The 25,355-nt window shown below is 40.6% G+C and overlaps 1 protein-coding gene across 6 annotated transcripts in view; it reads right to left on the reverse strand.

Moving 5' to 3' along the window:
* ARHGAP28 (Rho GTPase activating protein 28) overlaps window positions 1-25,355 on the reverse strand; it is a 183,584-nt gene that overhangs the window by 119,207 nt on the left and 39,022 nt on the right. The window contains exon 1 of one of the 6 annotated variants that reach the window (XM_036880679.2): window positions 3,214-4,931. The exons of the other annotated variants lie outside the window; for them this stretch is intronic. The gene's annotated coding sequence lies outside the window, so the exon portion shown is untranslated. Of the gene's footprint in view, window positions 1-3,213; window positions 4,932-25,355 lie in introns of those variants that run through there. 6 annotated transcript variants of the gene reach the window in all.

A 25,355-nucleotide genomic window follows, 5' to 3' on the forward strand; every position in this document is an offset into this window, starting at 1 on the left:
TTGTTACTAAAGTCACCTAACAATGAGTGTCCATCTCATCAGCACTCAATGTTGTCCAAACACTCCTTTGGATTGTTTTTTTTTCCCCAGTCTAATAATCCACAGGCTTCTCTATCACTAAGAAACAATTCCCTTGTTCTCAATCTCCCCTTCCTTCTGTTTGGCTAAGCACCTGGGGAGATTGTTCCTGGTGCAACTGATGCCGGGGTTCTTGTTCACAAAACCGAAGAACGAGCTCCACAAACACTTTAAGTAGGAGAGTAAGGTACAGGCTTTTATTTAGAGATAAAGTAAAAGGACAGAGCTCCTGGCTCATGCCAGGAGGGGACAAGACAGTCCAGGGGTGGTGTGTAGTCTAGAGGTTTTATAGGCAGGTGGGGATTTTTCGAGAATATGTAAAAAAGCTTAGGGGTGTGGACTTGTTAAGTGGTCCCAGAATATTTAGAATTAACACAAGCAACTTCCTGCTCTGATGATTTCTCCCTGAGATACCAGCATCTTGGTCTGGGGGTATATGAAACACGGCCACCTGCCCAGCCCCCAAGGTTGGCTGAGGTATTGTTTGCTAAAGAGTAAGTTAGGAATTTCTAACTTCTTAACTTCTTGGGTATTAAAATGTAATCTTATCTTTACGGTGAAATCCTTCTTGCCTTTTACGGTGTTGTTTATGGCTGGGCCTGCATGCTAAATTAGTTGCCCAGTTTGCAAATCACCTCATCAGATCTGAAGGAGGAAAGACAGCACATAGGCCTGGGCCTTTTAGCATGCTAAAGTGAATCTTACACATGATTATAAATGATTAGCATAATAAAAACATGTGCTACTCTTCTTTATCTGGGGAATATTAACTAATCTCACTGAAGAATGACTCTAGAGCTGTATGTTTAACAGAGTTTTGATAGGGGGTTTCCTTACATTGCTCTGACTATAAATATCCTGCCTTGCTTTTTCCAGAGGCCCTCACCCTGCCCTGACTACACGCACAGTCCCTGTCTCAGTCTTCTCTTCAGGAACGGACGTATGGCCAGGTCGCAGTACACCTTCCGAGAGAGCAGAAACGTCGCGCTCTGCTCCCAAGGCGGTGGTGAATCGCTTCCCCAGGTTTTCACTGTAATAACACTGCGCATCTCCTTCACTCTCTGCTTTTGGAAAATTTCCAGGCAGAGTCTGTGTTTACGTCAGCAAGACTGAATCAAAACACCACCGCTGGAGTTTTAAACAGGTTCTGAAACACATTCCTGAGCTCAGCTCAACCTGGGTTAGTAGGAGGCCTTCCAGTAAATGTTACTTTGCTTTGTCATTCTACATTATTGCAGCGGGGGCAGTGATTTCCTTTTAGCTCATCTCTCAAGCTATTTTGCTATTTTTCCTATAATTTCTGCCAGGACCTTGGCTAATAAAGCCTTCCATTATTATCCCATTGTCTTTGAAATTTCTTATCCGTAAAGATTCTGCTTGCTTAGGTAAGTTAATTTTTTTCCCTTTGGCTTTCATATCATAAAAATAACGTCATTTGTTTATATTTTCAATCTAAACACAAGTCTTCTCTTGTTTAACTTACCTTTGGTTAGCCCAGTTGCTATATTTAATTAATCTTGGCTTAGAGTTTCACAAGGGCCTTGCAAAGTTGATAAAAGAACCTGCATGGAGGGGGTGGGGCAGGGGGCAGGTATATATGCAGAGCTAGAGGGGCTAGCATCTGAAACCAGAGAATGGGAAACTCTAAAACAATTTCTAAATAGAATGCGGATTCCTTATTACTTACAACATTTAAAGATAAAGATAGATCCCTATTAGTAATCATCTACAAAGCACAAATGTGAAAAATTATTTTCACAAAAAGCACATGAACTATTCCCACATCCTAGACACTACGATGGAAATATCCCCTATCACCGACCTTGGTTTTGCTTACCACACTCTGAAACTAAACACACACACATACACACACAAAACAATAAATAAACACAATGCTAACCCTGCCCCCACACATGACACAAGAAAAGCAGTATTTCTTCTAAGCAGGCTTTCTCCCCACACTCTTAAAGCTCAGGGATCAGAGCAGATTTTACCTTTGATTATAAACTATACTAGTAAGACAACTTAAAAACAATAAATAAATTATAAATATACTTGAAAAATATAAAGATGACCCTACTTAAATAAGAAGAACCCCAAACAATTTTTAATCTAATTTAAAGGAAACGAAATTCAAATAAACAACAAAACCCCTTTCCTAACACATCCATTTGCCTCTGAAAGATAACACAAATGATAAGAACAGGACTAAGAAGAAAACAAAAGACAATTAAGGAGCCATTACCAAAGTGGCTGTACGGATACCAGCGCTCTAAGAATTAAATATGAATGGAGTTTAATAGGTATTAATGGAAACCTTTCTGGGAAGAGCAAGCATTTGTGTTTGTAGACCTTCTGCTTGCTAATAAGTTAATCCTTGGCTTTGATTTCTTCAATTTCTTGAAGATGCAAAAGAGAGGTAGGGGCCAGGAAAAGATGAGAAGAAATGCACAGATGCAGGTCACACAAATCCCAGGCAGAATATGTTTCTGCAGGGCAACACACAATGAGAACTCTCTCCCTATTCACCTGTTTTCTCTAGCACTAGGGCAGTAAACACAGCCATTTCTGGTTGGCACCCTGTGAAAATCAGAGGAAAGGCTTGCTAGCCTGACCAGAGAAATACATGAATGCCATTAAAGAGTGGAAGCGCTTGCTTGGGTAAAGAGTCTACCTCAGTAGATGTATCTAAAATCAGATGATTATCTGGAAAACTTGGATTAGACAGTTTAAAGGCTCCTGCTCAAAAACAAAAATTGGAAAAAAAAGATCTCTAAGTCATTCATTTTTATGCATCTATTAATTAATGATCCCATTTTAACTACTTTCCCCATATTAGTAACAGGGCTTATCTACTTTCCTTCTGCATTTCAGCTTTAAAAACTTACATGCAGTAACAAAAACTTCTTTGAAAGGTTAGTAGATTTATAGTTGACTATCACTTTACATAATGTATCTATAACCTACTAATAAAACTATGCGATATCGCAGATATGAACTCACTTAAAAATGGATTTTTTTAAAAAGCTATAGCAACTATTTGCTCTCTTCTTTCCTATTTTAAATAAAAGAACCAGTCTTCAGAAAGCAGCCCAGAGCCTAAGTAATTGATTTAGAAAGTGCTCTGAACCTTACCTTACAGCAGTTAAACGTCTTAAGGATGATATTCATAAGAGAGAAGCACAAAACATCTGTGTGACTGTGTGTCCTCCTGGCCCAGAGATGGGGAGGCCACCCTGAGCCCACATCCACCAGCTCCCAGCTCCACACCTTGCACCCGCTGAGCAGGGCCTCCCCCTCGGGGATAGGACAGTGCTGGCTGCCACTAGCCCTGCGGGGCCAGAGAAACAAAGGGCCTTGGAGTTTCTTGTCTAAGTGGAGGGCTAATTCCCACTGCAGAGTAGCTATTTAAAGAGGTGGTGCCTGCAGGACAAACGCTGCCTCTGAGCCTTCCTGTTTGTGTTACCAGCTCAAATTTTCATCCACTTCCTAAGGAAGACTGCAGAGCGTAATCAGCCTTGAGAAGGCTGAGATTTGTGAAAACCCATGCAGTGTGAAAGGATAGTTTTTAATAACAATTTCTCCCTTTCCTTCTGTTCTCCACTAGGCAGATAAGAGGTTTTATCAAAAGTACTTTCCAATTCAAAAGCAAAAGCTGTAACTGTCAGGATCTGGTAAAAGGTTTTCTACTCCTTAAAGATTTTTAACCTAAAATTGAAATGCAGGAAAGAAAGAATTTTTGGATGAATAATCTGAAACACACCATGTAATAATGCAGAGAAAAACCACGTGACCCATGTGACCTCAGGTCAGAGGCACAGTTTTTATTTGCAAAACCTTTGCCATTTACTAGCTTGAGGTAAAGAAATTCTACCCAATCTCTTTGGGCCCCAGTTTCTTCATCTGAAGAAAAGGGACTAAGAATATATACTTCACGTGTTTAGGTTACTAAGATGACTGTAGATGACTCCATACTTTGCCCTATAGGAAAGTAAGATCATGCTGGCATTATGTCATGGGATCCAATTTCCCAGCTGCCATTACATAATATTGGACAATACATGTGCTCTCCTTTCCAAGATTATATTATATTTGCACTTGTTTGCTTGTATATTGCCTTACTTCCCCATTGACAGCCAGGTTGCAGGAGGGCCAGAGACCTCACTGGTAATGTTGCTTTAACAACACTTCCAGTACCAAGAACAGTTCTTGGCACATATTAACATGCAATAAATAAATGGATAGATGTATAATTTCAGACAAAATCACCCATAATGTTCCACACACAGTAAGCCTGTAACAAATACTTCATTGAATTAGTGAGTGAGCCACAACTTTTACTATATAAAAACATTCCAGGCAAATACAATGTACTAGAATCTTAAGACAAGATGGACCTCTTAAAAACATTTGAGATAAATATGACTATATGTTTTGTTAGATCACCTTGTTCAATTTTTAAGATAGTTAATGCACACAAACTCCTTACAGCATGGATATTAGGAACAATATTCAATATGAATTAATTCACTGAAAAAAATTTGGCTTAGTTTAGAATGTACCTAAAATCTTATCTCAGCCTGTTTCTGTTAAAAATGGAAATTTTCTTTCCTCTGTTGCCCTTTAAGTGCCAGCAAGCTGGCACTGGGATTTGATAAGGACTCATTGATTTTTTTTCTAAGAACATTACCCAGACAAGACGGATAGAGATGGGTGGTCTCTTGTGGTTGTTAAGATCCAACTACTCATGTTTAATATAACGTAACAATGTGCCAGGAGACAGGATAGTCTTAGGAACTGAAACAACTGATTTAGTTTTGAGCCTTCACACCATTGCCTGAATGCAGTTCAGGCAAGCTCAAGCCACTAGAGACTAAAAATCAATTCTTTGATGGCTGCTCATTAATCTGATGTGTAAAGAAGAAAGAGCCTTTAGTGGATATTTGTCCATTTTATAAAATTACTAAGAAAGGAAGATCCCGAATCTTAAAAGATCATGTGAAAAATAATTTACTTCTAATGATTTTTCTTGTTTCACTTGATAAATAGGACCTTCTATGTCTCTTCCTTTCCCGTCTGCCCTCTCTCTCAGCTTCCCACTTTACAGACAAAACAGGAGCTCTCCAACTACAGATCTTTTCACAAGTGTTAACAATGGAAGATAAAGATTTCAAGTTGCTGACTCTGAATGAAGTCATTTTACTTCCAAAATATGAGGAAGCATTTCATAATCATTGAACCTGAAAGCTTTATAGCTTTTGGCCAACAAAAAAGAATTTCTGAAGAACAAGAGAATGCTGGTCAAATAAAAACAGAATTTATTGCCTTACAAGTATTTATTCTGTTTTTTCTGAGCTCAAAGTTTCAGACATTGTAACAATGTTGTTCTGCACATTCCTTCTCTTCTCGTTCAGCTTCCCCAGTGCTGGAGGCATTTTTAAGTGAATAACTTAAGATTCTAAAGAGGTTTCTGAGATAGATTTTTGACAGCTACCAGCCACAAGACTTTCTCGCCTTACACTGTAGCCTCTGGCCTGACAAATACCAGTCGACACAGAGCTTGTGAGTTCAACTAGGAGGGTTATCAGAAGCGGCTTAAATGCCTCTCTCAGAACATGCACATTTGACCCTGGAGGAGGGGAAATGAACTGTGGAAACTGCCATTCCATCAAGTTTCTTTTTCACTTAATGTAAGAACCCTTGGAAGCACCCCTCCAGAAGCTCTGACATCCTCCCCTGGGGATGCTGACTTCCTGTCCGGTGGCTTTGATCAAGATATCACTGTGCATTTGGTCAGCAAATAAAAAGGTGACTTCAAGTTACTGATTCCACTATCTGGTTATGCTCCTCCTATCGTTATTTGACCATGTATCTTATTTTAATAAACGTTTACCTAATGCTACAGAAAACATAAAAATCAATCTCATAAGGGAAGGTAACTTATAGGCATGACTAAAAGGAGTAAATATCATAGACCACGTTATCTCAAAGTCTGCCATTACTTAGGTATGTACAATGCACAACAGAATAATAATGAATTTTTCCTTTTTGCCATCTGTTGTTTTACACGACAGCTGATTTCCTGTCTCTAGCAATTCTGATTTGTTAGGAATAAAATAAGTAAAGCAAAGTTATATTACAAGATTTATCTCAATAATAAGGAAGCAATTTGATAGCAAGTTAATTCTAAGAGGTGAGGGCTATTGCTTTCCCAAAATGAGACATGAAGGAGATAGTATTTCTCCCTCCTTTTATCCCTCACAACTTGCTACAGGCAAGGGCTCTGCTAAGTGCTTTGAAGACACAAGATGAGTAAGCATTTGGTGCCTCTTCTCAGATCAGGAACTGGCAAGACGAGTCCAGAAGTATAATGCAAATGTAGCCTAACACCAAGAATGCAGGGCATGAGGTGAGAAGAACATAGGCTCAACTGGCTTTGCCACTTCCACACTGTGTGACCATAGGCACATTTCTTAGTCCTTCTAAGCCTTGCTTTCCCTGTGAATAAAACAGATCATAATTGTACCTGACTCCCTAGGTCAAGGTGAAAATTAGATGATTTTATGAATACAAATCCTTAACAGAGTGCCTGACTTTTGGAAGTCCTCAATAAATAAACAGCACTGATGCAGAAGAAAAAGATTAAAAGAAATACTTAAATTGCCATGGACATTCAAAAGAGAAGAAAATTTCACTCATAAATTAAGTAAGGGATACAGAATTTTTCAGCCAAGAAACGCTTTCTTGGAATACTCTGAATTTCCTTGACTTATATCCCTTAAGTGTGAAAGAAGATTGGAGAAAGAAGAGGTGTTACAGCCACCCCTCTTCTCCCTGTTGTCATACTCCTTTCTTTTCTGGGATACCCAACCATGGTCCTTTGTCTAATGTCAGCCTGTGCCAATCCAGGGCACAGGAAATGGGCTTAGAGTCTCTTTTCTCCTTCCCCCAAAGTTGCTTCTCTCTCAGTAACAGAGATAGTCTCAAAGCCTACCTTAATATTTAGGAGAATATTCATAAAAACTAAAACTTGTATTGCTGTCCACAATGGATTAACTGGAACTGGATTGGCCTTACCACCTTCAACAATTGGAAAACTGGATAAAATATGTGAAAAAATTGTTTACAAGTGTTCAACAAAAGGAAGCACAAGATGTGATCCTTGAGAGAAGGGGAACAACCAGTGCGAATCTTAGAATTATCCCAGTTTTCAGCCTGGATGCACATTCCAGACTAGCAGTGAAAACAGAAACCCAAGAACACTGGGGTCACAGATGCTAAGGCAGACGGATTTTCTAGGAAAAGTACTAGAGAGGAAGGAGCTATACAGACAAAGAGCTGACAAAATCCTGTAAGGTTGTCCTTCAGTCTGTTGCTGAATAGTAAGTTATACATGCTCAGGGTCAACTTCACAATGCTGGGCAAGAAACAAATGAGCAGATTCCAGATCATGCAAAGAGCTAAGAGAGTTTTTTACTAGACAAAATTCAAAGTCTTTGTTGAGCACCTAGAGCTTTAGGTCACAACTCCAGATAGTATGACACTTTAAAGTACCAATTTAGCAGTAGGGCTAAGTCAGCCCTGGAGGAAAGACTACTTCAGATCTGCCCTAACACACCTTTTAGGAGAAAGACAACAAAACTTTGCACTGAACAAAACAAAAACAAATAACAAATCTAGCATTCAATAAAAATTACTACACATGCAAAGAAGGAGAAAAATGAGACAGAAATAGACTCAGAAATGACACAGCTGAGGAATTAACACCCAATTATAAATATGCTCCATGTACTTAAGGATTCTAAAAGAAAGATATGAGACAAATGAAATATTTAAAAAACAATGACACTATGGAAATGGAAACTTTGAAATAAAAAAATTGGAAATGAACTATTTGAAAATTTTGAAATGACTAATTTGATATTCTTTGAAACAAAAATATTAAATGAAAAATCTGAATTTTTTTGAAATATCTTAAATGAAATTTGAAATATTTAAAATGGAAAACACGTTAGATGAGGTTATGGTTATCAGGACACTGACTGACTATAAAAGAACCAATCAGTAAATCTGAAGAGAATACAGAAAATACTCAAGCTGAAAGAGAGAAAAAAGACTGAAAAAATCAATAGAGCATTGGGGACTTGTGGGCAGTAACAAGAAGTCTACATACATGTTGGAGTCCTGGGATAAGGCTCAGGGGTAAAAATAATAATGAAAGTAGGATTTGAATTTTTCCAGATTTGATGAAAACAAACAACCAGAAATCCAAAAACTCAATGAACCCCAACAAAGATAATACAGCGAAACCTACAGCCAGGTATACATATTATGATGCAATGGCTGAAAACTAGAGATAAACAGGAAATATCAAAAGCACCAGAGTGGAAAAAACAGGTATTATGTACAAAAGAAGAATAATATGAATGACGGTAAACTTCTAATCAAAATAACACAAGCAAAAAGCAACAGAACGACATTTTTAAGTGCTGAAAGAAAAAAAAGGTCATCTTAGAAGCCTACATGCAGCGAAAATATCCTCCACAAATGCAGACTAAGTAAATACTATCATCAATGAATGAAATCACAAAGAATTCACAGTCAGAAGATCAGCATCACAAACTTTTCAAGAAGAAAGAAAATAATACAGATGGAAACTTGGGCCTGCACAGAAGAATAAAGTGTGAGAATCTGTAAATATGTGGGTACATACAAAGAGAGCATTTCCTTTTTTTAAATTTATTTAAAATAAAAATAAAAACAATGTATGTATTGTAAAGTTGTTGACATGTAGTAAATAAAATGTGTGACAACAATATCACAAAGGACAGGAAGGAGAAAATAAAAACATAAAGTCATAAGGTTCTTACATTACACATGAAGTGATACAATATTATTCGAAGGTGGGATGGGATAAGATAAAGAGGCATCCTGTTAACTCTGGAGTGACCACTAAAAATAGTGAACAAACAGCTGTATTATACAAGAGTAAAGAAAAAAATGGAACGCAAAAACAAATACTGAGGTTATCCAAAAGAAGGCCATGTAAGAGGAAGAACGGGAGGAGGGAAGATGGGATAAATAGAAACCATGTGGCAAGATAGTAGATTAAACCCAACCGCAGGCTTTGTAGCTCTAAGCTACCAACAAGAAACACACTTTAATTGTAAAGAACATAGTAAAAATAAAAGGATGGACTAAGTTTACTATGTAAACATTAATCATAAAAAAGCTTGGATGGCCACGTTAATTCAGACAAAGCAGACTTCCGTGTCAGTTTGGATCCTGAGGGAAGCAGATCAGATGTCAAGACTGAATCAGAGGTTCAGGAGATTTATTGGGGGAAATACTTGTGAAAGATAAAGGCAAGAGGAAACAGAGCTGGGCAGGGAAAGCCCTTAAGACAGAAGACCTGTAAAGAAGAGGAAGAGAAAAATTTGAGTCAGAAGAGCCTCAGACTTCAGCGCAGGTGCAGGAAAGTCTCAGCCAGGCTGATGGCCAGTCCCCAGCAGGCACTGCCCATCAGAAGACCCGGCATTGGGCAGAAATGGCCCAGTTCTAGTATCACATTGTCCTCAATTATGGGCTGGCAACACCCTGGGAGAGCACAGACACAGTGGGAATGTGCCACAATCCCAAAAGCGTGGCAGTTCATAGTGTAACTAAGCATACTACTTTTTGAAAAGAAGGTCTGAATAGGACAACTCTGGCTGCTCTAACTTTAGAAGAAGGGATGTGACCAAGGACAAAAATTAATTTATTAATGATAAAAGTTTAATTTCATAAAAAGAACCTATGTATATGTATATACACTGAACCACGTCTTCAAAATACTTTAAAACTCTCAGAACTTAAAGGAGGAACGGACAATTCCTAGTTATAGTTGGAGATGTCAACACTCCTCTCTCAGCAATAGAGAGAACAAGCAGACAGAAAATCAGGAAATACAGAAAACTCAACAGCATCAACTTAATTAATTTAATGGATATTTAAGAATATTTCCACCTAAAAGACCAGAATGCACATTCTTTTTAAGTACACAGGGAACATAACCAAGATAAATCATATGCCTGGCCATAAAACAAATCTCAATAAATTTTAAAGGATTTAACTCATACAAAGTTGTAAACTTGGGGAAAGAAAATCCTGGTACAAAATACCTCTAAAAACCGAAATCAGTCAAAGGGAGAAATAAAGTTTAAAACTCGTTTATTGCTTACAAACTGCCGTCTAGAGCCGTCTGCTGGACTCCAGAAGAAGCAAGCAAGCCCCTCCACTTAACTTCTCAGGGTCAGACACGCCCTTGGTTACCCAGGTAATTACCCATTGACATGGAGATGAACTTCTCTCCATCCCTGAGGATATGCAAATGCACCAAATCCAGGTGAAATATTCTCTGGAAATGTTACAATTTTACCCACAGGCCACCCCTTCAGAAAGATCGCCTTATAATCTACTCGTTCCCCTTCTTCCGCAATGGTCCCTGGGTGAGAAAACAGCATGGTGGCCATGCTAATGACATAACAATAGCAACAGCAATAAAATCATGACCATCCTCAAACCAGATTCAGCTCGGTTCAAAGTCTTATGCACATTAAGTCCATAGCTCGCCCATTCCATAGGCAGGCAGTAGCTGAGGGTTCAGAGCAATCATCATGCGGGAGCTGCAGCCACGGGGCACATTCAGGCCACAAGGACTGTAGGAGAAAATAACCTTAAGAGTGATAAGATACATGTTTTAATGACACCAGCATAAGCAAATCTTGTCCATCAGGTAGGATACATTCAAGAGAGTGGTCCTGTGATAAAACAGTGGCAGGAATGAGATCTCATCCTGGTCTAGTATGCCAGACTTTCACCCCACTCCCTGTGGGAGTTAGACATGGGTCAATATATAGGGCTATGGGAGGTACATGCACTGGCCATAAAGATAAAACAAAACTTCCCCGCAAGACACTCTTACCTCCTGGAAGTTTTGGATACACTACCGGGAACTTTGGAGGCCAATTCAGCTGTTATTCCAGGAATACACAGGAGGCCAGCTTCCAGGCCTTTCCCCCAAGGTGCCAGAAGGGCCAGCCATCACTGGTGCATGTGTCAAAATGTCCAGGGCCAGATCCATTCAACAGTGTCTCCAGGGCTCAGTGCAGTAGGGGCTCGCAGCAGGATATTGCTCTGCTGGCCATATCCTGGCTTCAATAGCTCTTCTTTGGTTTGGACGTACAATTGTATAGGAGAGGCAGCAAGGTGTGTGAGCATATCCACAGGGCTCAAAACTCCTTTATGTGGCTTCTCATTCAAACGTCTAAGGACTATCCATAGGGGAACTGACCACCCCCAAAGACTATTGGTATCTGACTTCAGGCCAGATTTCAACAAACCATTGTACCTCTCTATTATACCTACCCCGGTAGGGTTATATGGTACATGAAATTTCCACTTTATTCCTGATTGCTCCACCCATTCCTGTAATACATGTCCAGTAAAGTGGGTGCCTTGATCACTCTCAGTCACCTGTGGCCAGCCATAGGCTGCAAAGAGACACTCCAGGCACCTCTTGGTGGTTTGCTGATCTGCACAACATGCATGAAAAGCAACCAATAGTCCAGCAACCATGTCCACACAAGTCATGGCATACCAATATCCTTCTGATACAGGCAGAGGCCCAATATAGTCCTTTTGCCACCTGACAAGGGGTATTGCCCCTTACTATTGTCCCACGTTGCTGTGGGACTCAGTGTAAGTCCCTCTTAGAGCACACAAGGCACTCCTGCTGGGAGATGCTGTTTCTTCAAAGGTCAATGGCAAGCCCCACTGACAGGCTACAGCCCCAATTTTCTTTTGCCCCACATGCAATAAACGCTGGTGTAGTCAACGGGCCACATCAGAGGCAGGCTTTCCTTCTAGGCAGTGTACCTGGGCCAATGTGTCTGCTTCATCACTCCCTGGGGATGCCAAAGACAAATGGCCAGTCACATTATATACGGTAACAGTCTTAGTCTGACCAGAGGCCCATAGGTCTTGCCCCAACTCTTGCCCCCAAGGGGGCTGGTGACCAACCAGCCAGTTGGCATGATATCATATCAGTAGCCACAGAGTCAAGCCCCAATAGACGGCTCAGTTGACAATGCTGACGACTGTGTGGGAAGGCTCCACGGTAATCATGAGCCATACTGCCTGCAACTCAGCCCATTAACTGCTCTTTCCCTCTCCATCCTCCATCCATATTGTCTCAGTCTTAGGATGGAAAGCCACAGCCCTCGGGCTGCCCATGACTAGAGCTGTCTGTGTACCAAGCATCTTCAGGTATAGGGGCTTTTCCCTCCTGATAAGTTGTCTTGGCTACCATTGGCTCAAAAGCAAGTTATTCCTGCTTTCCACTGGTATAGGTCACTGGATCCAATAAGCATTGGAGTTCTCCACTTAAGGGGCTAGTACAGAGGGCATTGAGCTGCTGTACATATGCACCCCTTTTGGCCAGTGTAGGTGTCTGTGCCACGCCATTCCGTGGCCTTTGGGTCCAGTCTCGCACTCACCCTGCGATGAGATAGGTGCTTATTACCTTAGTTGGAGCTGTTCTGGCAATGGGCTCTGTAGCCAGCAAGGTGTGGTACACAGCAGCCAGTTGCTTCTCTATCAAGCAAGGTGTATTGGACCTCTGCTCCTTTCCACAGTTGTGACCAGAATCCAATAGGTTGGCTTGTCCATTCAAGCTGTTGCCCAAGACCCCATCCATAACCATCTTTGGCTACATGAACATCTAGCTCACAGGGCCTTAATGAATCCATTACATTCAAGGACTGTACAGCCTTGACTGCCTGCTTAGCAGCAGTAGAAGCAGCTGCACATGTCTCATCCCAGTCCCACCTGATGCCCTTTCATACCAACCCGAATAAGGGCTTCAGAATCTGTGCCAAGTGTGGGATAAACACTCGCCAGTAGTGCAAAAGACCCAGAAACTCTTATAATTCTGCCACCAGTGGTAGGGGTGGGGAAAGCCTGAACCTTGTCTGTAACTGCTTCAGGAACAACTTTAGCTTCACCCAACCAGACAACCCCCAAGAATTTCACAGACAAACCAGGTCCCTGAACCTTGGTGCTGTTCACAGCCCATGCTTTTTCCCGTAGATGTTGCAACAGTCTAGGAACTGCCCCTTCTAAATCTGAAAAACAATCAGATGTGAGCATAATGTCATCAATGCAGTGATACAACCCCACTGTTGGCAGTTTCTTCCATGTGGCCAAGTCCTGGGCTACAAGTCCATGACAGATGGTGGGACTGTGGAGGTATCCCTGTGGAAAGACAGTGAATGTCCACTGCCAGCCTTCCCACGTGAAGGTAAACGGTTCCTGGCTCTCCTGTGCTATGTCAGTAGAGAAGAGAGCATTAGCAAGGTCTACTACATAATGATACATTCCAAGTTCATGGCCGTGGGTGTCCAGAATATCTGCGATAGAGGGCACAGCAGCATGCAGAGTGTGTGACTTTATTCAATTCCCTGTATCTATAGTCATATGCCAGGAGCTGTCTGGCTTTCTCACTGGCCACACTGGGGAATTAAAAGGACTATGAGAGGGCTTCATGATGCCCACCTTCTCCAAATTCTGTAGAGTTTCTCCAATTTCTTCGTTCCCCCCGGGCAATTTATACTGCTTAGTATTTGTCACCCACCAAGGTACAGGCAGAGCTATAAGTGGGTGCTTAGCATGTCCCTTCAGAACTGCCTTTACCACACATACTCTCAGTCTGAACTCACCTGCAGTGGTCTATAACCACAGGCCCTGAAGGGTATCTAACCCCAAAGTATATTCAGAGATGGGAGAAATGTACATGGAGTACTACGTTGGGGGTAAACACACTATCCCTAATGAGATTTGGGCTTTCTTCACTCTAATTGCCTTACCCCATAACCATACATCACAGCAGGGGTCCCAGGAAACCACTCATGGTTGCCAGGAATCAGAGAACACTCAGCTCCTGTGTCCACCAGCGCCAGGACACATTGTACATTCACAGGGGATCAATGAGTTGCTAATCCTACATGTGGCCTCTGGTCCCCACCATGTCCCCCAAGGTGGGGACTTTGAACACCCCCTCAGTTGAACCATGATGCCCAATCGTCCTGCTGTGGAGGTGAGGGCTCAGGCGAATCCTGAGTACTGTCTCCCACGAAGATTTGCAGGGACACAGGCCGGGCATGAGGCCTTGACTCTGGTTTCTGTGTCCTGGACCTCAGTGACTGCAACTGCTGCTCTGGCTTTAATTGGTGCCACAGTTCTAACAAGATTCTATTGTGCTGCCCATCGAGTTTTTCTTTCACTACCCCGGCCTTTATCAAATCAACCCACATCTGGTCCTCAAGACTGTCATGGGCCTTCTAAACTTCTCCTTTCAGTCGTGGCCCGTACTTCCCTCTGGGCCCTTATTGTTTCAACCTCCCCCAGATCTTCAAAAGTACAAGTAGACTCACTTATGGGTTGCCCTATGTGGGGGACAAGAGTATTCACTAGGGACCCAAAGAGAGATGTGGGAGCTGTATGCAGCACCAGGTTTCTCATTCTTATAGTGAACACCTCCTCATCAGGGCCCTGGGGGTCCATATTATAGATGATATTTTTCATACCCAATTCCCGCAGTACCTGTTGAAGCTCTGCATACGTTTTCCAACTACTGGGAAAACTACCAGCCCTGATTAGGCCAAACTACCCTGAGGGCAGCTGTCAGCCATTCCAGGAGTGTCTGATGCCCTGAGGTGTGATGGGCATTTTGCAACTGCTGCTGGAGGGAAGGGTGAGTCTTCAGGGAAACCATTCTGCTCATCTCAGTATCCGAGATAACAACCTTCTCCACCCCCATATCCCCGAGGCATAAAAGCCATGTAGGCAAAGATTCTGATGGCCTCTGCCTATACCAGACACTCATGTCCACCAGCTCATCCTGGGTATAGGGGAAGAGCATGGAGTGCTCCACAACCTGGGGAGGGGGCTGCCCCTCCCCCTGAGGAGCCCGCAGTTGTTTAGTTTTTCTTAATTACAGCTGGGCTGGACAGGCATTTAAAACAGGAGAAGATGGTACCTCTGGCAGTGGCCTGGGTAGCAGATGCACCAATGGCCCCGCCTCCTCCTCTTCTCCCTCAGGCTCCTCTACCAGCGGCTCCTCCTCCACCATTTCCAGGGCTGAAGGCACCACTTTTTCCTCCGCCTCGCCCACAGCCTCCTGCAACACAGCTTTTCTTGCTGCCTCCCCCCTTGCCACTAAGGAGTCTTCTAGAAACACAACCTGTCTTTTCAGTAACTCTCTCTTTTTTAACAGCATCCCATAGGTTATCACCCAGCTCCTCCAATCATTGCTGAAGTGCGTCTCTCTCCCCCTCTCTCTGCTGTATAACATTTTCCACTACCTTGATGAAAAGAGACCCTACAATGCCAGCAGCTACATGACCCCCTAAGGTCTCCAAGCAGTCTTCCAACTCACAGAGGGCTAATTCTGCAGCTTTCGGTGTTTCCACCCTTCCCCAGCTCTGGGGAAGGCCCCACCCCTCTAGGAGGTACTTGACCCTAGACGAATTCCCCATCAGGCATTCCCAAATTGGAAGCCCCACAGTGTGTGGGGGGGGAGTAACAGGTGAAGCAGCACCCTCTGCAGGAGCAGCCCTCCCAAAGGTCACACCCATTATGACAGATTTCGAATTTAGAGGAATCCTGCCAACTATGCCAGATGTAAGTCCAGGGACAGGAAATCCCAGGGTGAAATACCTCTAAAAACCAAAATCAGTCAAAGGGAGAAATAAAGTTTAAAATGCCTTTATTGCTTACAAACTGCAGTCCAGCACCATTTCCCTCCCCTGCTCTGAAAGAAACAAGCAAGCAAGCAAGCCTCTCCCCTTAACCTCTCAGGTTCAGACACGCCCTCAGTTGCCCAGGTAATTACTCATTGACATGAAGATGAACTTCTCTCCACCCCTGAGGATATGCAAATGCACCAAAGCCAGGCTAGATATTCTGGAAATGTTGCAATTTTATCCACAAAAGTATATTGTATGATCATAGGGGATTCATTTAGAAATCAATAAAAGAAAGACAACTAGAAAATCCCCAAATATTGGAAAATAAACAACACATTTTAAATAGCCCAGAGATCAAAGAAGGAATCCTAAAGGAAATTAGAAAGTATTTTTTACTGAATAGTAAGAAAACAACAACACATCAATATTTGTGGAATGCTGTTAAGGCATCCTTAAAGGGAATTCAACACATTAAAATAGAAGAGAGATGAATAACCAATGATCTAAGCTCCATCTTAGGAAGCTAATAAAAGAAGAACAACTTAAGCTCAAAATAAATCAAAGAAATAAGAATGAAAAATAATGAAAGAGTAAGCAGGTGAAAAACAGAGAAAGTAAGTTTTTTAAAACCTGGGTTTTGGAAAAGTTGAATAAAACTGATATATATATATGTTGCTATTTCATCAAGAAAAGACAAAATTACCAGTATTCAGAAAGAAAAAAGATGATCATTCCTAAAAATCCTATAGATAGCAAATGGACAATAATGGAATATTATAAACAACCTATGTTGAGAAGTTCAGCAGCCTATATGAAATGGACAAATTCCTCAAGAAGTCGTAACTACCAAAAATGACAGCAAAAGAAATGGAATCTACTCATGTTTACTAGAGAAACTGAATCCATAATTTAAAACTTTGCCACTAAGAAAACTGCAGGCCCAGATGGCCTCACTGATATGCTATCAAACCTTTAAGGATGAAAAAATATCAAACCTGCACAGAAAATCGAGGTAGAGGGAAATCGTGTCGATTTATTGTAAGCAATCAGAATTACTATGATATGAAAACCATACAGACATTACAAGAACAAACCCTACAGACCAACATTGTTCATCAACATAAACGTTTACAGGGGATTCATTTAGAAATCAATAAAAGAAAGACAATAAACCCCCAACAAAATATTAGTAATCAAAAATATTAGTAAATCAAGTCCAGTACTAGCTGATGACATCTTGTGTCTGACTGCTAAAGTCTATAGCAATAATTACCATTGAGTCATATTTTCTCATATCCTCTATAGGTGATGAAGATTGATGTTTGCAGTGGTCATTAATTTAAATTCAGTAATACAGGCCGGCCTTCCCGGTTAAGCCCATTGTTATACTATCTAAGGTGATGCAATAAAATGGTACAAAGCAACTGACTACAGTTTCTACTGCTACCATATTTTTAGCACCTAGGTCAAAGTGTAATGTGCAATGAGTCACATAACTATTCTCAGACTAGGATTAAGCAAAGAGATTCTTTGAAAGTGAATTCTTTAATTAGCCCTGTTGAGAATACAGAAAATCTGGTGAGAGAGGATGCAGAATGACCTTACAAAAAGTTTTAATTGATTTGTGTTCCAAGATAGGCTTAGAAATGGAAAATGGAGTCTCAGGGTCTTAGCTACAACAGCATTCACATCCAACAGGGCAAACAGCAGACAGCAGACTCAGAAGGTGGAGCCTTTATGCTCCTGAAGATGGGCTACTGCAATGCCAAGGCCAACTTAGCCCTGCCTGAGGCATCCCTGGACTGCAGCAAAGAGAGAAGACATCTTCCTTGTAACTCACAGCCATACAGGCCTCTCTTAAGACATAAAGTTTATTGTCTTGAGCTACTCTTGTGGTGACTAGGGATAGTTTGAGGATAAAAATGACTTCTTTATCATATCTGTATATATGGTGGAAGTCTTGCTATCATTTTCAATTTTCCCTTTGCACAGTAGTAAACATGGCTATTGCAGTGAGTCAAACTCACTTTATGGCTAATAATAGTCAATAATAATTTTGTTTTCCTATTCAGTTGAAGCAGTGGGAGATTAGATAATAGATTATATAGCAGACCTTTCTTTAGATCTACATGAATACAAAAATGCCTCGCAGGTGGATGGCTGCCTTGCAGCTTACACTTCTACTTATGCTTGTATCACAAATTAGCTGCACTTTCAAGTTTCACCTACTTTTTTTCACTTAATGAAAAAGTTACTGAAATGATTAAGCATCACTGTTCATTATAAATATCAGAGTGGGCATGTTTACACTACATATATATAAAGTAACATAGGATTTGACTCTCTAGCTCTTTATTTATCCAGAATATTTCCTGAGAACAACTTGACTTTCTCTTTACTTTTATTCTCTGCACTCTTAGTCAGGTGTGCATGATGGAGGTCCTGCAAAATGAAAAAATACCTCCTGCATAGAACTGTCAACACAGTGAAGCCAAAATGGGTTAAATCCATAAATGCCAATTTAGATTTCTACACAGTGGGTATTTTAAAAAGAAAAATACTAAAGGAGAATAGTGTTACTGATCATGACGAACATCAAGGTAAAACCAGTCACCATTCCAATTATTTTATCCACGGCATTTGTTGCTATGCACAAGGAAAATCTTCCTATAGTGGCAACAATTCCAGACTGTAGTGATTCAATAATGAACTTTATCTGTATAAGTCACTGCCACACTGTGGAGGCTTTTATCTCAATATCAGGATCCTGCACTTGTCCAATGAGGCTAAGACCCATTTGTTAAATGTAAAATATACAAGTCTTTAATTTATAAAGTGCCTTTTTTCAGAAATTCTGAATCAATTGATTTCCATATTTTTTGCTCTCTCTGTCTATTAAGTGGTAATAATAGCTAAATAATACTATTTTTCAGTAAGCTTTAAGCAATGAGGGTATGGATGGCAAGAGGCAGAGAGAGAGAGGCTAAGACGGGACATTGGAGGGGAAGAAAACTCATCCTGAGCCTGCCAGCAAACAGCACACTTCATCTTGACCTAAAAAAGGCAATTCCTTCATTCAACAAATGTTTTTGAGAAACTACCAGGTGTACTAGGCCCCATGTTGGAGACGAGAGATGCAATGAGAAGCAAAGACAGACATTCTTGGCCCTTATCAAGATGACCACCTGGAAGGGACAACAGTCACATAACGACAGTTACAAAGGGGTATTTGCACAGGTGGAACAAAGGACAGGAGATGCCGACCTTGAGCCATGTGCAGGCCTCTGGTCCTTGTCTGTAAACAATGAGAAGCCATTAAAGATCATTCTAAGCACAATTTCATTATTCCCTCCTCAAAATTTTACTTGTACAAAGTATACTAAGAAATCTGAATGAAAACAGGAAGGCTCCCAGGGAGCCTTCCAATACGGTATACATTTCGAACAGTCCCTCTGAACGTTCAGGAATAATGTCTGCACTCAGGACAAACAGAAAACTTAGTCACAGTTTTCATTCATCAGACAGGTATTTAACTCTACCATATGCCAGACGCAATTCTCAGCACTTGGGATTCATCAAGCAACAAGACAAAGACCCTTACCCTCATTCTAGTGATGGAGATAATAATAAAGATAATAAAAAAGCAAATAATGTGGAATTTAAGAAGATAAGAAGTGTCATGGAAATGAGAAAAAATAAGTGACATTAAGGAGGGAGCAGGAGAGGGAAGAAGCAAGTTACCATCGGAAACGAGGCAGTTAAGGCATCAGTTCTAAGAAGAAATGTGTACAATTTTGGTTGATCATTAAATTTTGACAGTTTCTGCTGAAAATAATTATTCTAGTGTCATTTCTAAACATACTTCAAGTTTAACATCTGAGACAAAGAGATCAAAGGAAATTTAGCTGTTGCTCAAAACTTACCACTTTAATCTTTTCTGTCTTCTTGTAAAGTCCTTCTAATAACATTTTGAATATTGACTGATGATTTTATTGTGCTTTCCATGTGGCAGTAATTTATTCATGGGCAAAAGAAAAATCAGCTTCACCAGTGTTATAACTCGAGCTTCTTTCAGCTGGAAAATGCTCACAGAATTTTATTTTCAAAAGTGCTTATGCCAGGAAGGGTAAAAAACCCAAAAAGTATCTCAGAGTAACACATACAGCAGGAGGGGGAAATGAAGGGTGAATATATATTACTAAAGTTACAGTACTTGGATAATAAGGGAAAAATTATACTTAGCTAATACCTTCGTTTACAAGCAAGTTTTCAAACAGGTTTTTAATACATGTCAAGGTCTTAACCCATCCCTTTTTTGCAATAAAAAAAGTCTGAAGTGAAACTATTGCTTCCTTGACAACATAAATGGTTCCCAAATGATTACTGGGAATAAAAGAAGCAAATGGAGGAAATGTGCTCTGAATCCAGGATAGCAAATAATTCTTGTTTATGGTAAGCTGTGAACAGACCACTTTGACTATTAGCCGCTATGTGCCAGTGATTAACTGAGCTGCATACAAAGGGCATTAAGTCAGAGGGTAACTTGCTTTTATGCTGTTCTTCTTCTAAAACTTGATCTTACTGTCCATTTCCAATAGCTCTTAAGCTTGGGTTATCAATAATAAACTTTGGTAATTCTTCTACAGGAAATAAACTATGCAGCCTGTGAGTATTATTTAGCCTTAATTATCTAATCATATGCACCCTCAACAAGGGAAGAATAACAAAATCAAGCGTGATTCTCCACGTATAGGTCAAACAAGTTATTTGCCTCACCTGATAGGTTATGTCTTTAAATGTGATCATCGGTAATCATTAATAAATGAAAACATTTTATTTTTCTCAAGTGTTTATGTTTCTTATATTAGGAAGCCAAACAGCAGTTAATATTTTCATAGAGAGGCATATACAATGAAGATGTCATGCCAGGCTTGAAATAATAATGGTAAAACATGGTAGACGTTTGCTAGGTGCCTATTAGTGTTCTAAGCTCTTTACTTACATTAACTAATCTCATCCTCAATACCACCTTATGAGGTTGTACCATGATTACCACCATTTTGGAGAAGAAGAAATGGAGGCACAAAGGTTAAGTGAATTACCCAGGATTACACAGCTAGGCTTCGGATGCTGTATGAGGCACAGAGAGGTTAAGCAGCTTGCCCAGGATCGCAGAGCTAGCCTCTGATGCTATATGAGCTGAAGAGTAATTCCTGTGTGCCAGTTACTACCTTTGCTTTCACATTGCAGGCGTTTACACTTTTACAAGTCCTCTACTTCTGGGAATGACATTTTTTTGTCTCTATGGATACACTAAGCTGAATCAGGAAAAATATAGCACAATATAGAAACAATAATATGGCTCTGTGAGCTTTGCAATAGCAGGTCAGCTTGTCAGGAAGCGAAGCCTTTTCAATAATACAGTAGCACACTGCAAAGGCTGCAAGAGCATTTGCAAACAGCTTAGTAACAGTGCTGGAGAAGGTGTTATATTGAAAGGTAAGCAGGGTACAGCTGTGCCCAGCAGAGATGCCTGTCTTCCACTGGCCCAAAGGAAACAGAGTCAGTTCAGCTCTAAAAACAAACCTAACCCCCAGGTCTTGGAACAAGAAAAGGATACTACATCTATCTAAAGAACCTGTCCCTGAGACAAGAAAAAATCATACTTGCTCAAGTATTCACCTAAACAGAAGACCTGCAAGGAAAATTCAATCGCCGGGTGATGTTTATGGACCTGTGGAAAGGGAGAGGGAAAAACTAAATGTTTCCTGAGGGTGGGTCAAACATTGTGCTATGTTGTTTCCATCTCATCTAATTAAATCTTGACAACATGTCTTCTAGGTGCATTTATGGTGTTACATGTTATTGCCCCTGTTTCTAAGGATTAGAAAAACTGAAGTACAAGCAATATAAACTGCCCGAGCAAATTCAAAGGGAGAACAGAGTGTCACGTTGGATCTGTCGGCCTCAAAGCTCATGCCACATCTGCATGGCTCGCCTGGCAACCCAACCTCAGACGGGCATCCTTGTACGGGGCAGGCTGCTCTGAGAGGCTGGACTGCAGCATGGTCAAGGGCAGAGGTCTGAGCTGAGACTCCCTGCCTTTGACGCCTAGCTCTGCTGACGGCTAACCATACAAACTGTGCCAGCTACTTGACCTTGTTGTGTCGGGTGTCCCCAGCCACATGTGATAGTAACAGCATCACAGAGAGGAGCCTTAGGGTAATGCCTGGCACATAAGGGCCCAACACGTTTGATTTATATTACTTTTAAGAAAACTCTCTGCTATAATATAAACTACTTGAAAGCAAGTAGTACATCAGAAGGCAAGTAGTAAAGCCTATTATATATCCAGCACTTCATATAATGCATGATACAAACTAGATATTCTATACAGTCTGATAAACAGATGATTATCTAGACTAAAGTTTTATAAATAAAAGTTCTTAAAATGGTTGACTAGACCCAGTGTTATCTGACCTGCCACTACCTCTCCTGCATCATCTCCTCCTACCCCCTGTCTTAGTCTCTCCATTACGGCAACATCAGTCTTCTTGCTGTTTCTTGAAACAATAGAGACCCCAGGGCCTTTGCATTTGCTGTTCCCCCAGCAGAAGAGGTCTTCTTCAGGTCTAAGTTCAAGCATCCTTTTCTTGGTGAATCAGTCCTTCCCACCCCATTTTAAAATTGCAGCAACCCCTCAACCAGTTTTCTGGCACCCCTAGAGATTTATGTTCCCCATAACACCGAACACAATGCACTACATACTAACTAAAAATTTCATTTCTTTTCTTTTCTTTTCTACCCACTAGAATGTAAACTTCATGAGGGCAGAAATTATTTTGTTTTGTTCTGTATACTTACATACCCTCCATACTGAGAGAAGGGCCTGATGCTTAATAGGTTCAATAAATATTTGTTGAGTAGTGGGTGCATATAAGCCCTGAATTTATTAAAGATCATTATTTCAATATTGTGGGAGTCTGAATATAAAAATACTTGGTGATACATGCCAGGAATATAATAAGAGGACTTGGGTAATGTTCATATAATTGATGTTAATAAAAAGGTATAAAAGCTCTTTTTCTAGAAAGCCACTCACTTTGTAGGTAAGTTAAACTAGAATTTCAATTCCCTTATTGCATCTATATTCCTAGAAAGGAAAGGAAGTTATCTCTGTCTTATAGGAAATGAAAAGATATTAGTCTTTCTTTTACAAACACACATGTTAAGGAAATACTGTTAAGCTTTCTCTTTGCCTGACACTTAGATTTGCTCTGCATTTCACCTACACTACATGTCTTTTTTTTTTATCAGCAAAAGTATGATACTCTGTCGTGGCTTTCTAATCCTAAATTCCTGATGGGAAGAACCAATTTTCTGTGCTGTGATGAAGTCCTACCAAAATTCAGTGTAACAGTGGGTACACAAAACTACTTTGACCAGCGATGTTAACCCACTCCCAGGCCCAGGAAATTAAAAAATCTTAATTGCCTTTCTGAAATTGTCATTTTATTCATCTGCATACATCTGGATTAAGATGATACTGATAATATTAATAAACTATGCTCTTTGCAGTTTCTTTATAAACATAAAATATGCATGTCCTTTGTCATATATGTTGCAGTGCACATAAGTACAGAAGGTCGGCACACACACTTATTAATTACATTTGATATGATACACAGAAAATCCTCCATAACACTGCATTTAAAAGTAATGCTCAGTCCTCATATTTTCAGTTTCTTCTGAAAATTCCAAATCTTACTTATCTTCCAAAACCCTATCCAGATGTACCACCTCCAAGATATCTTACCAAGTCCCCTCACAATTCAAGAGTTGAACACTTACTACTGGAGGCCATTAACAATGGTATTCTAAAATACTTATTTCTGTATGTGCCTCCTTATGAGACTGTGAACTGCTGACATATCTGTGTATGCCAGAGCCTAGAACAGTGCCTAGAACAAAGTTAAGTGTTCAGTAAATGTTGAATTGAATTTCTGAATGGATTCCAAATATATGCTGCTAATAATGGACTCACACGAAGTACAAAACAAAAAGAACTCTAGAGTTAGTGATTTATGGCTGTATCATATTTTTTTGAAAGTCACTTCTGGTGATGATCCTTTTTTTCTGAAAAGTTCTGTGTAATATGCCAGAAGACTTGTCTGAAAAAATTAGTTTTATTTCTAAGTGGAGTGATATTTGTTCCAAGGGTTTCTCTCACAGAACTGGCCTGCTCCTATGAAGTTCTCCTGTCCCCCTGGGATGGCCATGGCCTCCTTTGTGTCCCCAGGTCTTGAACATATTTCTGCCCCAGACCCTGTCTCCTACATTGCATTTATTTGCTCTCATGTCTGTCTCTTCCACCAGACAGAAAATCCTTTGAGGGTAGAGATTGTCCCATTACCTTCATATCCGCAATGTCCAGCACACATAAAGTGCTTAATAAAAACTCACAAAAAATTTAATGAATTAAGAGCTTCTCTGAGTTCAAAATTTTAATTCTGAAGTAGCCTGGCCCAGCTCTCACTGTGGCCACCCAATCTTGACATGGGACTGTGTGCCAATGTTAATGGAGCCTGGATTATAAAAAGTACATGTGAAATTCTAGAAAATGTGCCAACTTGCATTCTTTTTTTTCTATCATCCAGCAATGCAACAATAGAGTTGTTTGCCCTTTGTTTCACTGACTTATTCAGTCTTATTCTTGTATGTCTCTGAGGATTCTTTCCATGAACAACTTAAATTGTGCAGAATTAGATTTTTATTATCCATATCCTAAATTTCTAAAGAAAACTGTCTTTGTTTAAATTTCCAGTAGAACACAATATCCAAGACAGGACCAACCAGATGTAGGGATATAGACTGGATATGTCATACTTCTTGATGGTTACTTGTCTGCTTTAATTCTTTCCATCCCTGACTGCAATAAACAGAACTACAATCAATGTGAGAGAAGAGAAGAGAGGCCACGGTGGCAGAGCCCTCCCAGCCATGCTCCTGCTCTTCCATCCTCTCTTCTTTAAGATCACCCAGTGTTGCTCTCCTTCCCCACCTGCAGGCAACCAGGACTCAGCCAGCCTCAGCACTGGAGCTGGGACCATCCAACAGATATTTGTGGGCCACACACTGCACTGGACACTAGCCGATAGATCGCTGGGGAAAAGTCCGGACAGACTTTGGGCTCCCGGAGCTTAGAGAGGAGCAGAGGAGACAAACAAGTATTTGCAACCACTTTGGAAGAATGCTATGGTCAGGTGCATAAGGCGAGTCTGAAGTCAAGCACTAATACTTGTCGAAGAACATTCTACCTTGACAATTGTACAGGATTGTATGGTTAGCAACCTCTCTTTCCCCAGTTTTATGATCAGCAAATTTAGGATGCTGAAACTACCTCCCTCATAAAGGTTTTATGAGAATGAAGTGAGATGATGGACGGCAGCGCGCTGTGGCCAGGGCCTGGCCCATGGGGAATGGTGGGCGCAG

This window comes from Manis pentadactyla, chromosome 6 (assembly GCF_030020395.1).
Source record: "Manis pentadactyla isolate mManPen7 chromosome 6, mManPen7.hap1, whole genome shotgun sequence".
In the NCBI taxonomy this organism is placed as follows: domain Eukaryota; kingdom Metazoa; phylum Chordata; class Mammalia; order Pholidota; family Manidae; genus Manis; species Manis pentadactyla.